The sequence below is a fragment of the Chaetodon auriga genome, chromosome 3 (genome assembly GCF_051107435.1).
Source record: "Chaetodon auriga isolate fChaAug3 chromosome 3, fChaAug3.hap1, whole genome shotgun sequence".
In the NCBI taxonomy this organism is placed as follows: Eukaryota; Metazoa; Chordata; class Actinopteri; order Chaetodontiformes; family Chaetodontidae; genus Chaetodon; species Chaetodon auriga.
Window position 1 is genome coordinate 5,135,338 of NC_135076.1, and position 15,487 is coordinate 5,150,824.

General features: G+C 40.0%; 1 protein-coding gene across 5 annotated transcripts in view; it reads left to right on the top strand.

The window, feature by feature from the left end:
* naaladl2 (N-acetylated alpha-linked acidic dipeptidase like 2) overlaps positions 1-15,487 on the top strand; it is a 518,168-nt gene that overhangs the window by 375,866 nt on the left and 126,815 nt on the right. The gene's annotated exons all lie outside the window — the stretch shown is intronic.

Below are 15,487 nucleotides of genomic sequence, written 5' to 3' on the forward strand. Positions count from 1 at the left end.
TTTTACTCCACTTTAATCTCTTCAGCTCCTCGTTCTCCTCGTGCTCTCTTTGTGCTCTACTTTCATCCATCTGTCTTTCCACGTTCTAGCTTTGTGCCATGATAGTTAACACAGTAACGAGCGAAACATAATCACAAGAAATGAGGAGACTTCGACTATTCTTTAAAGTATGACACCTTTTTTGTGAGAGGCAGAGGATGACACTCTCAATATGATCTAAATAAAGCTAACTTCACTCTCACCCCATCCCACACTTCATATTCACACACAATCTGCAATGGCCATTCTACTGATTAAGTATAGCAGCTCTGTGATTCAGCCTCCCAAACTGTCTCTTTATTCCAACCTGGGGGTGTTTTGCAGATATGTTCAACCCTTGCAGACTTCTTTCCAACTTTCACCATCTCTTTAAACTTTGAAAACTTTTGCCTTTAAAAAAAAAACACCTCAGCCTCACTCTCTCTCATTTCCTTCCTCTGTTTCCACTGCCTCATCCTTCCTTTTTTTGTTCTTCCCCTTCTCCCTTCAGCACTACATCTCTCTCTGCATCCCTCTCTCTCCGCCTTGCTCCCTCTCCTATCATTTCTTAATCTCCTCTTTCATCAGCAGCAAGCACTGCATCTCCGCACTCTCTCATTTTCCTCATTAAAATCTCCCTCTCACTTCTCCTCTGCCGTCTCTCTTTGTCTCCTCAGGTTATAATATACAGTACTCTTATTTGTGTCTTTAGGTTAGTCATCCATCCTAAGGGAAGATTCATGTTCCTGCCAGACACCCAGGTACAAGAGGTCAAGAGTGGACAGATAGTACAGTGTAATGTCCCTTTATTCTCTGCTCTACCATAAACTAACTAATTAGCCAGAATGGTCCAGTCTACCTGTGACATTCAGCTGCTGCAGCCTCTGCCAACGTCATATAAAAAGAGGAAGAAAAAAGGACACAGAGACAAAGGAACTTGTTTTTTTTAGATGGTTTTTAATGAAATATCTTTCACGGAAAAAAAGGAAAAAGCTCAAACATTGCGCATGGGTGAATCTCTGCCTCTGCTCTCATATTCATGCACTCTGACAAACTTCATGCTAACCTTGTCATTCAGCTCCAGTGTTGTCGTCTTGTATAGTGTATATAAACCTTACGCTCAGACATCATTCTTTGTGGCCATAAATACCCAGAGGACATTAGTGCTGCTGTAAATACTGCTTTAGGAAAGAAGAAATTTACAGAAGCTTCCATGCAGCATGCTTCAGTCTGATTGGCTCTCTCTTCATTATCCAAGGACAATTCCTCACTCAACTCCACACTTCTTCATTTCAAATCTTGCTAGCTAGAGCGTAATAGCCTCTCATATTACATATTGCTCCATGTGCCCACTTGGGTCGACAGTGCATTAGTGCAAACACTGTACATGGACAGTGTTCTGTGTGAACGATGGCTTTGCTCCTGAAAAGCTGCACTTAAGAGATGCAACAACTTGGTCACAATGATGATAATCATCATCAATCATTAATTAGCGTGCCTACATTTGTTTGGTTAAAACAAGTGAAATATGCTGTAATAATGCATAATGGAGCTCAAGAATATATTGCCATTCCATACAATATTTTGCTTAGTGAAAATAAGACCTTCAGAGAGAGCCTGCCTGATAATGTTGGCAAGCCATTACCGTTAAAATGTCCCTATATCACACTGAAATCTACAGAAATGTTCCTACAACCATGTTCAGACATGCACCCTTCATCTCTAAGAGGATATTACCATCCAGTCATTTTTCATTCTTCAGTTGCCGTGTTTTTTTTTTTTTGTTTTTTTTTTCTGGTAGAGATGTCTGTCAGTTTGTAGGCCAACTTTTTGTTTCACCTTTAACTAATTAAAGGAAATTGCCATGTGTTTTCCTGACTCAGGCAAAGGATGACGACATCACTCTTCTCAATCGCACCTACAAAGATCTGAGTGGTCAGGTTTCCTCATCGTTTCTTTCGCAAGTGTAAGAAAATGTGAATTAGTGTGGATTTCTATCCATTAGTGGTATACTATTACTGGGAGTTGGTCAACAACTGGTGGAGCTAATTCTCCTGTCAGGTGCCATTAAACCATTACAGAAGGAGAGGGCATAACAAGATGATATGATTAAAAGAACACCAGTCGAACCTCAAGTACACAGATGTTATGTGGAACACATGATGGAAGTATTTCATTTCCATTTGTTTCATGAATTCATTTGAGGAAAGCTAAGGCACAGATTCCTCATCACTCTCACATTTTGCTGTTATCGATACACCAACATTTCCACCTCAGCCAAGCTTTTTTTGCAGGATTTCCATTTTGTTTTCATAATTCACCTTAGCCAGCTTTTCTTTTCATTGGATTTGCATCACCACAATATTCTTTTTGGTGCTCTGACACATCCATGTAGGAAACTCTCTATAGCAGCACTCTATATATTCCATGTATCCACTTTAGCATTGTATAACCTTTATGGTACCAAGATTGCTTTGGTGTATTCAGAAATCAAAAGGATACAATGCATCAGAACAGCTCTACAGACGAACACTGCACTAACCAAAGAATCCTCCAAGACTCCCTCCTCAGTGTTTACTTTTCATTCACCCTCCCGTCTCATCTCGCCTCGCCTCATTGTACCATTCAGTGACAGCTGTATCTCTGGCACACTCTATTGCTCTATTCATCATCTCCGAGAGTCTCTGAGCTGCCCCAGGTACGCTCCCCACCTCCCAATATTTAGAAACAGGTCTAAGCATGTCGTTAATCATGTTTGCACAACAGCCATAATACTTCCTACTTATCTTACTTTGCTGGGACCTGTCTTCCAAATCGAGATGCTGCTGCACTGATAGTTTTGGAATGGGTGCTTGGGAACCAATTATAATACAACTAGATACTTCTGTTGTAGGATATTTACACAGTGAGGAGGGACAACAGGGGGTAGATGGACAGAAAGATGGCAAGTGGAAGAGAATCAAAGGTGGAAAGACAGAAGTGAGGGGAGCCTTGGTGGTTACAAGAATACAAAACAAATGGCTTGTGATTTAATTGGGTATTGTTCCAAAGATGTATGTGTGTCTCGTCTCCAGTCGGAGTGTGGGTGGCTTGCAACACTTACCTTCATTTGAAAACAAATGGCTGTACAGTGGACAGCGCATTGTTAGACTGAAAAAGGACCCAAGTGGAAAATCCCTCATCTCTTTGCTCTCCAAGAAATGGTCATGGGCCTGTGCAGATGTGTTATGTTTCTGTGTGTGTGTGTGTGTGTGTGTGTGTGTGTGTGTGCAGATGTACATGAAGTTAGTTGGCTATTATGGTGTGATTTAAACCCCCCTGAGCTCTGTGTGGGGCCCTAAGTTGTTTATATTACATATCCCAGACTGCATCTTCTTTTTTCTAGGTGTTTGGATTATCATCACCGTGAATCACATGGTCACATGATATTTACTACCATTTACTACCTTTACAAGCTGAAACCAAATCCAAAACCAATCATACTACATCACGTTAGCCCAATTTATTTCACATAACATTTCATCATTATCTGATGAAAAAACACAGCTTGAATGATGAAGAATGCAGCTTTGCAGAAAGTGTCTGTTCCAGTGGATTGATGTTGTCAATTTAAGAAAAACATCGAGATTCATTTGGATGCCAAATCGGATCAAACTCATTTTGATGGTAATGTGAAGAACAAATAAACACATTTATGTCATAAAACCAAAAATACGTTAGTAGTTTATTAGTAATTTAGCTGCTGAGGTTTCAGGTGCACAGCAGCTATAAACAGCGGTAGGCTGCTGTTTCCACTGAACAGACCAACTCCCTTCAGCTCAGTGTGTCACACATTTGAATGGTTGTTTGCACATTTCCACTGTCAGAAATTGTGGAACCATTTTGCTCCATTCCGTTTTGTTTGTTACCCCTATGTTGACGTATGTATTACACTGATTTGCTGCTTAAAGGTGGAGCTAGAAACAATGCAGTCTGTTGATTGGTCAGAGAGAATCGGAGCAGCTGGAGTCGTCGTCTCGTCATCTGCACTCTCACGGAGGAATTCCCACCTTTTTTTTGTCTTGCTGCCTGCAGCCTTTTCTCCAAGCGTCTCTCCTTGTCCATTAACCAAGAAGAAAGAAACCAAAACATTCCATGTGCTCTTGCTGAAAGAGTAGATCAGTGCTAAAATGTGTGTGGTTGTGTGAGTAAGAAACAGGTGTGACTGCTACTTTCTGTTGACTCGTGGTCATCGTCAAACCTGCTTCCACCTCCAGCTTGTGAGCCATTTTGTCCCTGTTGGCGTCTCACATTAAATTTACATCGAATTGGTCTGGAGCATGTCTTGATAGATGTGCACAAAGCTCATCCAGTATGCCAGCCCATTCACAGTCAAGCCGACTGATGTGATTAGACAGATTTTCCAGCCGCCAACAGTGTCATGAACACACATACTATAAGTAGGGATAGTGATGGAAAGAGTATTGATGAAACACATTCCCACTAGCCACACTGGTGGCCTTAATTATTTCAGTTTGAATTATTGAGCTGAATTTGTTACTCATTATACATTGGTGTCTCTAGTAGATACACCACATTACATCCCCCAAAAAACACAAATTTAACCTTCGTTAGTCATTCTGAGGAACACATCTCAAACCAACCACGGCTTTATATTCCTGTTTCTCTGCTTTCTGTCTGACTACCTTTCTCTGTGTTTCACTCTGTCTCTCACACACCCACCTGTCTCTGCCATATTGACATCAATAGAGTCCGGCAGGCTGATAGTATTTTGATGCAGAGTCCTTTCAGGAATAAACAGGCGTAGTTGTAATCCTTTCAAGTGAGTCAGTGCTGATTAGAGCAGGAGTGATGTCTGTGGGTTTCTTTCTTTTTTTTTCTCTTTGCCTGGTTCATCTTGAGAAATGTGTGTGTGTGTGTGTGTGTGTGTGTGTGTGTGTATACTCCAGATAGATAGATTCATACATAGATATAGACATTCACATTTACGTACATATAAACATATATATACAGTATATATATGTATGTACCAATCAACTGCTTAAAGGTGGATCTAGAAACAGTGCAGTCTGGTTTATGTATGATTACGAGTGGTTTCTAACACACTAATATACATATAATGCAGTTGTAATTGTTGATGTATTTATTCACAGCCTGACTCTCACAGCCTGAGTGAGACTCCTCAATTCATCCTCCATCATAAATAGTAGTTTTTTTGTTCCGCGCATGGCATGGATGTTCTGCAGCTTGCATTTTGTTGCGCAATCTTGTGTTGTGCAATGATAAACAAACTTTGAACCTTGTACACTCAACTTTAACTCATCCTGTCAAACACTCATACATGGAAGCTTGTGTGTAAGCAGATGAATGGCAACACAGTAAAGCACAGTTGTGATAATATGAAATATGTCCTCTTAAGAGAAGTTACAGTTGAGGAAATGTTGAAAAATATCATTGTAGCTTCGTACGACTGTTACAATGTGTCATGAACTTTTGTTTATTTATTTTTTTACATGTTTTATGTACTGCTTATAAAGGGAAAACAGGAGGACTGACAGACTGCCACTCAACTACCATATAGAGAGGTGATCATCGAATATAAAATCAGTGAATGGCTATTGCAGATGTCCAGCTATAAATACCCAAATATGGTTTGATTTCATCTAAAAGATTTCTTTTATTCAATTTCTTTTATTTTCTTTTTTGCTTTAGGACTGAGTGCTGATTTTATCTGGGTTTGTTGTTGGCTCATGACTGTGATTCCGTCACGGTCGGAGCTATCAGAAGGAGATCTCGAACAGGCATGACTGAGGGGGCTTTGTCCTCCTGCCCCCTTCTGTTTCTTGATCAAAATCTACCACCCACATTCAGTCCAAATGTCTGTCAGTGAAGCCTCTGTATATAGTGAACTGAATGATACTTTATAAAACACCATGAAATGGCCTCAGTGACATTATGGAGACCACTCAAAATTCATCTCACAGAAATAGGTGAACTGTTGCTGGTTAATGTGGGAAAAGCGGTAACTTTTATGGATACCATACCAAACATTTTTGCATGTACATACTAGTCTGGACTGAATCCTCTCACCTCTTCCACTCCATGATCCTAGAATCTCATTTAAAGACTGTTCCCCCAGAACAATAACCATGCATAATTTAAATCATCCACACAATGGATCTCAAATGCCAAAAGACCTTTTGCACATTTCCACTATGTTGTATTTTAAACACAATTTGTATTCACAGTGACAAATCATCCTCTTGTACTGGCTCTTATAGTATGTGCTGACTGGAAAAATTACGGCTGACATTTTAATGAAATTATAACACCATGACAGGTTTTTAAACATGAAGAAGGGATGACAGTGGACCAGCTTCAGAATCACACTGTAAATGGTAAATATGAACATCATCCACATTAGGGAAGATGCAAAGGATCCTAATTTATATGTCTAATTTATTTGTTTTCACGCATAAAACCAGTGGAAAAGATGCTTGCAATAAATCACCAGAATGTGCCCGTGACTTTATGGCGGTGCAGCTATGCAAGATGGTTCGACAGCACACTTGGCATAATGTTTGAAATAGTACGCTGCCTGCAATATGTTTGAATTACCACAGTTTTTGAATTGTCAGGAAACTGTGGCAGGCTCCATGAATATGCATAATCACGTGGAGAAGCTGCTCGGCCTCAGAAGGTATTTATGCATCTGGCAGCATGGCCCTTCCATCACAGTTTCATATCATAGCGACAGAACATAAGCAGAGGAACGCATATGAAAATGTGTGTTAGATGAAGAATGAGCACTGTCAGTACTTGCTGCTATGACATTCGTCAGGTGCTGTGGTGTGATGCATCTGCCCAGCAGCAGATTGCAGCCTGCCTGGTAAGAGGCAAGCTACTAAGCGTGCAAGGCCATGGAAGACTTATTGTTTGTAATAGGTGGAGGCAGGTTTAGTCATGTAGCCAGAGCTTGCTTGAGATTCATTTCTACTTAATAAATGGCCCCTAAATGAATTAAAGACACATTACAGCCTAATTTGTGTATAAACTATGGCCCTGAATATGCATAATTGCTCTTAGCGAGAATTAATCAATGCCTATTCCTGAAGTGCACTATTTCTCTGTGGGCAATCTTCTGCAAGGTTGACTTTTAACCCGCTCAGTAATCATTTTATCAATTGCTAGAGAGACAGTTCCAAAGGATTTCTTTACTGTAGGTGGAAAAATGTATGTATGCATGAGGGTGATACATAATGTAGCCTACTATGTATTTTACAGTACATTATGCATTACCCAGTTACCTTGAGGGACACAATTTATGCCCATTCTCATCTGTTTACTGTGCATTTTCCAGCACTTATTATTAATCACTGGTTATTTCACTGATGTACTCATTATTTGCATTCAGTTGTACTCACAAAATGTAGAGGATTGTCTGCAGGTTGTCTGGTAAATAGCGACAGCCTTTCAGTTCCATTTCCTGTTAAAGCAATAACATATTGAAGTTCTGCCCAGAAAGCCTGCCCATAAGCACCGGCTGCTGGCCAAACTGCCGACTACTCATTTAAGTCCAGACAGCTTTTTCATTATATTAATTTTTAATTCTACAAAAATACTTTTTATCAACAAGTTGTGATTTGCTATGGTCCCTTTTAGGACCACGCTTCACCCAGTGTGAGCATGAGGATAAAGAAACATGCCCCTCTGTCTGTATTAGTTCTGCCTCCACATACTCTATATGAATGTGTGTGTGTGTGTGTGTGTGTGTGTGCGTGTGCGTGTGCGTGTGTGTGTGTGCACTCAGCTCAGAGGTTGTGTCCTTTTTGCTGCACTTATTCAGAATTGAATGCAGTACAAACAATTGCTCACTTGAGGCATTTGAAATGTATTGTTGTACACAATTTGGGCATTTCCACCCAATCTTTCATGTTCAGTCACATTCTTTCAGCATGATGGCTGTTTTATTATAGCTCTCTACCTCACTATCTACAGGACATGTAACTCTGTTACATCTTTTCTTGTTTTGCTTTATGGTCAAGAAAAAAGTAAGAGAAAAAGACTTAGATTTTTGGGATCTGCTCTCATCTGTGTGGCTCTCTCGCTCGCTCTCTTCCCCATCCTCCCTCTATCTCTTTGTCTCTTTAATATCCCAGTCACTCATTTCTGGATGGCTGGGACATGCTTTTCAGTTCAACAGCTGCAAATGGCTTTTCCAAAGACCGCGGTCCGGAACGGAATTATTATTATCGTCACACAGATATTGCAAAGTTGTTTTTGTCATTTGGCACTTTGTTGTTGCTGTGGGTTGCATTCTGATTACGGTACACTGCCACTCTCTGACACCCTCTGCTTGTTTGATGTGTCATAATGCTGATGTACGCTGAGTGTACAAAATGTTAGGGCCCTGTATTTTGTTTGGAAAATGGGGGGAATGATTTTATTCCAATCTGGCCATGAGAATAGGATGTTAAAAATTATATATATATTTCCAAGATTGTTTTTATGAGTGAGTTCAACGTGTGCATGGCTTTGGATTTATATCGGCTTTTATTCTAATATAGATAAATAAATATTCAAATCAAACATATCCTTGTTCAAGCAAGAACAGCATCAATATTCTCACTCTGGAAGATTATCTAGGTCCAAGTCCAGCAAGTCATTCTGTGTAGCACATATGATTTTGTAGATTGAGTGGTATTGAGTGGTAAGCTGAGATCTCAAAATGATTTCATTCTCTCCTTATCATAGCAGACAAAGAAATTAAATATTGATTCCTGGTGTGGCACCACGGGCTGAAATTACCCATTCTCTCTGCTCTCTCACTTTTTCCCTCCCTGCTCACTTGTTTATTCTCTCTGTCCTCCCATTGCATCCCTTTTTTTTACACCTCTCTTTTTGTTATTCCCTCTCCAAAGAACTCTACTTTCATTTTGACCATCCCTGTTTCTCTTTTGCTCCTCTGACACACACTGTATCTGGTTGTAAGAGAGGAAAAGGCGAGAAGAGACACATGGCCTGACTTTAAATCTTCTCTCCAGCTGATGGAGTTATAGTCCATCTCTGTATATAATCGTGCTTTGTGCCTTAAGTTGAGGTATTTTTCTCTGTTCCCCATCTTCTTTATTGTTGGAATTCAAAGAGTGCACAGGCCTTTAAAGTGTTTAGTGAATGCCGTCACCTCAGGTCACATAAATTCTTTTAAAAGCAGCTATATATTTTCTAAAATCTTAGTTTGATGAAAACACAGGTGAGAGGTTAGGATAGATTTTCACCACACAGCAACCTGAAATATTTTCTTCCTTTGGAACAGACAATGTAAGATAGTAGCCAAAATAAAGAAAAAAATATAGGTTGGATCCCTGTACAGTTCACAAACTAAAATAAATAATGGATTATAGCTGCATCTAACAAAGCACTTTAAGTAAGTTTCAAACATTTTCCAAATATTATCTAAAAATACATGAACATGCAAACTCTTCGAATAGTAATAAGTGAATACTGTTATTCATTGTTTGATTTCAGATTTTCATTCGTCCATCCATTGTCCACCACTTATCTGGGTCTCAGTTGCCATGGTAGCAGACTAACCAAAGTAGCCCAGACGTCCTTCTTCCAAACCACATGCTGCACCCCTTCCTCAGGGGTCTTGAGGCATTCCCAGGCCAGATGGGATATAGAATGTCATCCTGTTTAGTGGTGGAAATGGTGAGCCTATTCTGTAGAGGCTGTGAGTTAAGCTGTGGCATCAACGCAATGTTCAATCAGGGCATAGAGTGTGCATGGCCGAGCACTGTGGAGAAAACAAAACTAGAAGTGCTAGCAGAGCACTTAGCCAGTCATAATATCACAACTGCTCCTCCTGACATGATTTTATATTTTCTAAAAAACACTAACTGGCATCCACACTTAATCATGCTCTGCAGGAGGGCTGGAGATGCGTCTGCATGGAAATGTCCAGTCTCCAGTCAGAGCTGTGAGGAACAGACAGACATAAAACAATGTAATTTTAGGATTTTTGAAGGTGTTTATGTGTGTAGTGATAAAACTAAAAGATATAGTCTGTTACTGGCATAAAAATATGTGGAAAAAAATCAACAAAATAGAACAGTACACATACAGTGAATGTATACAGCATCCATAAAATGTCTGTCATTCAGGTTAATATCTACTCCCTGGATGTAAGCGTATTTCAAGATGTCACTCAGAAATTTGTCGATGCATTCCCTCCACCATGTCCTGCATTTGCCCCGCAATCTCAGGGGGAGGCATCCTAATTTAATGGCCCAACCACAGCAGCTGCTTTTAGCTGCTTGTATCTGCAGTCTCACTCTTTCAGTCACGACCCTGAGCTCATGAACATACTGTTAAATTAAGTGCTTGGTCTGTCAGTTGAGCTCCTTCAACACAGCAATCCAACACTTAATGCAAAAAAGGAAAAATTTGCATTTGGTGTACAAGTCAATTTTGTCTTTGTTCCCACTGTGGCCCATTTAAAAGTGTCCACGCGTGCAGAGACAGCCCTGTCTATTGATCACTAATCAATTGGGTCTTCTCTAGTTACTATCAATGTAATGTTTTTCTTAAGCACTGACCCTGGGACAAACTGCTGTAAATTGTTTTAACTTGTTCACTCGTGGATACAAGGTAGACAGTCAGTGCTTGTTCAATGGCGTACTTGCTCACAAATTGGATTGCTCACTGGTAGTAGTGCCTTTTCTAATCACAGGCATTCATGCAAATCGAGTTCAAATCAAGTTCATCCAATATCTTGGTTCAGCGGCAATGTTCCAGTAGAACGCACATCTGATGAATACAGAGGTGAGGACACACAGTTGTAGCTCGTATTCAGTCTGGTGACAGAGCGACTGAGCCTGTACAGTGGGTGGACACAATGAAAGCTACAGCTGCACAGTGTAATCCAATATGAAATATATACCCAGTTTGTAATCCAATGCAACAGCACCACAAACTAATGTCTGATATATTACATATATCAGAGTTGAATTAGCACCTCTCACACACAGTCAATTAAACACTGAACAATAAATGCTTAGCATGGTTATTCCAGGACTGGTAAACTGAATTGCATTGAGTGGTACTGTGATCTGATTTTATCACATCCATCGCTTGTACACAGGCTTCAGTAAATGTACATAGTGTTTGTCTCCCCCTCAGCCAAATTTCCACTGCACGGTAGCTAGCTTGACTGGGTGCCCCCCTTCACCTCTCCAGCAGTTGGGGGTTCACTTCGGTCTTGAGAAGCTGCAGTCTTAATTCACTGACTAACTGTAATCTACACTGTCCATTTACTGTCCATTGACAACTTTCACTGATAAGCTTTCCTCTACTCCACTCACATTCACTGTCTTTCTCTAAGTCACTCAACCCCACATTCACGACGCACACAAAGGAGGTACACTATGCTTATAACAGAGATATCGAAGGGGTGCTGTACGTTGTATGATGCTCGCTGAGTCGAGTGAGTGAAAACAAATTGTTGTTTGTGCTGCTGATAGCCGCTATTTAAAAATGCTGGGCTTGTGCAGGATGTCCCATGGTCCCGTGTTGCACAAGTGGCGATTCTAATAATGATTCCCTCTGATGTGTCAGTGGTCAGCCATGTTTTCACAACACCGACTCGGCTCAACTCAGCTGGCTTGGAACATCGATTAAGGTAAAACTAAAAAAGTCCCTGCTGTCAGGTACTCTCCACAACAGGAAAAGAAAAAAGAGTGAGTAGAGTCAAGGTGAGCTGCACCATGAGGTGCAAAACACCTATTCAATGCTGAAAAGCACAAGTGGACTGAGTCCTTATGACTTCAACGTGAGTCAGATGTTACTCACAAATCCAGTGACTTATGCCATAATTAGGTGATTTGAAAATTACTCGAAACCTGTGAGGTATGATGAGTCAACATTACATAATAAATTTAAAATATTTTACTTTCTTCCAGAGAAATTCATTTTATGTTTTCACTGCTCGTTTTAGTCTGCACAGTCTTAGTCATTACAACAACAGCACGCAACAGCAAATTGTGTCCTATTGGCAGGAAATGGTGTGCACTCACCCAGATTTTGAGTTCTGACACGGTCACACATCTGTGCATGTAATCACAGATGTTTACTCAGTAGGAGTAGGCACCAGTATTACCATTATACTGTTCACTGGTATTTTTATGGGAATTACGGCTAGCAGACATTTTATACAATCAGACACATGAGTATGAAATTGATGTGAATCAAATGCTATGGCTTTCACAGCTGGCAGATCTCAACCCAGCTGAACACATTCGACACCCACTGGCTCTTCATTGATTTTGTGCAGTAGATGAATCATGTTGTTGCAGCCTTGTGTTAAAAACATGATGATTCATGTTACAATAATTTTTATTTCAAGACAGTAATCTTACATTTTCTTAGGTTAAGGCTGACTCAGTTTGAAACAGCAGCACCTTGACAATGTTTTTATTTGACCTCAGTTTATCTTGGTCTGACTTGTGCTGGGATTTATGACTGACTTGGTGCCATTTCTAGTAAGATAATTACTTCAGAGTCTTTTTATTTTTGCATCCTTACCATTACAAGCTCATTACTGTGGTGTTTTAGTTTTCCAAAATGAACAATGTGAAATGCTTTACTCGATAAAGCTTGCCAAGAAGTAGTGTCAGGTGCATGCAGCCAAAGTGAACAGTTGTGCTGACTATAGTGTTAGCACAGGAATATCCTCTGCTATCGCTTTTCCCACTATTCTTAACCTTTTGGATGGGAAAAACATAATCTTTTTTTTTTTTTCTTTCTTCATATAATATTTCCTACTGAATGGCTTTTTAGGCAGACCGTTGAGACAGTGCAGTCCAGAAAAGTGAATGTCCCTTATTGGTTGACAGAGAAACACATGAACGCCTCTGCACATGACAGTTTGACGTGGCCCAGGAAGGCACATTTAAAACCTTGCCACTGTTGGCAAGGTAGTGACTTCATTTGACCTCAGAGTCCAGAGACAGATGTCAGCCACTTTCCCTTGAATGGAGTAACCAATCCTGTCTTGTGAATCTGTAGTAATCAATCTGTAGGGACGCCCTGCTTGGCGTAACAACAGCTCTCTGGGTTGACAGCTGCCTTCAGAGACGGGGAGTGAGCAGTCTGTTCAGTTGACCAAACAGAGGCCAGACTTCATCAGGGAACTGATTGAGTATGTTTCTGAAATGGCATGGTTTGCTTGTGGTGGACTGTGTGGACTGCACTTGTGGTCTGTTGTTAAGTCGTAAGTGCTGTTGTGTGTTGGCGCTGCACTCAGAGATCACTGGCCAATCAAACTGCATTTCCTGTGCTCTAGTTTGCATATACCTTGATGAAGTTTAAATGTGTGTACATTTTTCTTTCTCTGCTGAGCCATGGTGGCTATTAATGCTATAACACTAATTATCCAGAAATCTAAAATTCACCATTCCCTGTGTGTGGATTTAAACACTACAGGCTTCACGCACAGCTCTTTGCTTGAATTACACACTAATAAGCTGCTGAAGTGAAATGAAAGCTGAATACGCCAAACAATATTATGATGTCTGTCCTCTGTGTGTGAGTTCCCCATTGTGATTCTCAATCAACTTCTAAATTATGCACACATGAACGAGCATTTATTCCCACCCTGTTAACTCCCACAATTAGCCATAAGTGGATAATGAGATGTCCTTCATGAATATTGATATGCATGTAAATGTATTGTCCTACCAGTCTTTTTGTCGGAGTAAATGGAAAAGAGTGAGATCAAAAAGAGAAATTTCATTGAGACTGAGTTGAATGTGGGCAAGTTAAAGCAAGGTTATGGTGTTATTTACTGGCCTTCATTCAGTTAGAGTGGGAATGTGTCACAATAGTAGTTCAGAGAGCAACAGCCTTTAGAAAAAGCTAAACAGAAACGCTGACAACAGTGTGTCAGTGACAAGGATGATTGGACACCAGGGCTTAATTAAGGGAAATTCAAATTAAATGCAACGTGACAGAAGAACATGGTGACATCAGACAGGCTCAACAGATGTGAGATAAGGCTGTAATTGATTGACTGTTGCGTTCTCTTTCCTTATATTACGCAACCTGGTCTCAACAATTTCTATATAGCAGTCGTGTTGCTCTTTCAATTAGAGAGGACACCAGAAGGCAGTCAACTCAGGTAACAAGCTGCATGTGAGCTGTGGAGAACTGTGACAAAAGCTTGAAGTGGGCAATTAGCCACATGCCAAATGTTAATAACACTCTCACCTCGCATCCTTCTCTCTCTCAGCCTGATATTGTATTTAGTGCAATTTAGGCTTGTCCTTGACAATTCTAATTGGGTTCAACATTCAAACAACTCGGTACATTTTTTAATGGCTGACATGGTGCTTATAGTCAGCTCTTTCTCCCTCACTGACATAACACAAACATAGTGTAGAGCTACCAATAAACCAAATCACACATACGAACGCGCCCTTTGTGAGTCGCCAAACACTGCAGCAGCATACTTAAAGGATGCTACAACGAATGGGTCATATATTAATGTTCCCTATTTAAGAAAGAAGTTGCATTGTTGGTTAATGTTCCTTCAGAAAGTTATCATTAGAAAATGCTGTCATGACCATTTTCCATCTTTTTTGTGGATATATATATTTCAAAGCCCAATTTGTACCTTACAAGGCTGGTATGCCATGCTTGTGTTAAGTTATTCCTAAGTTTTCCTACAAGTATGGCATGAAGACTTTCTCTCAGTCTTAGATTTGGAGGTTGTGTAGTGTGTGAATGTGTATCACTGAAACAGCTGTGGCTTTTCATTTGCTTCTTTTTCTTATTATCAGACACATACTGCAGGTGTTCTTGTGATTGTAGAATCATTATTTCTTGCGACTATGATACATTTTTCCCAGAGTGAAAAAAACTTACCATTAATTCAATTTGATTTAAACACTACACTGCATATAATAATTGACAATATGGTGTTTTTTCAAAATTGTCTTCTGAAACAGTTTTAACACAGAATGTCAGAGAGCTTAAATCGGCAAGTATGACAATCTCTTGTGTTAACTTTACTTATTTTGCACTCAATGCCCCACCGCCTATTAAACGTCACTCTGCACTCTGATTTTGGGATGGGACCTACATGTCTGATTAACAAACTGTCTGCATGAAACATAATTGGAAGAAAGCGCTGCTACTGAAAAGTTGTATTACTGTAATAACAGCACTTCCAGGTAAAGCATTACTATTTAGATGCGTCAGTTGAGTGGAAGTTCATAAGGTAGATATTCAGATCCTTTATTTATGTGAAAGTAACAATTCCACTCTGTGAAAATACTCCACTTTCAGTAAAAGCCCTGTATTCACAATCTTAGGTAAAAGTATGCAAATATTATCAGCACAATTAACGTAAAGTATAAAAAGTAAAAGTGCTCGTGTAGAAAAATGGTCCTAGTTTTACTGTTACAGCCGA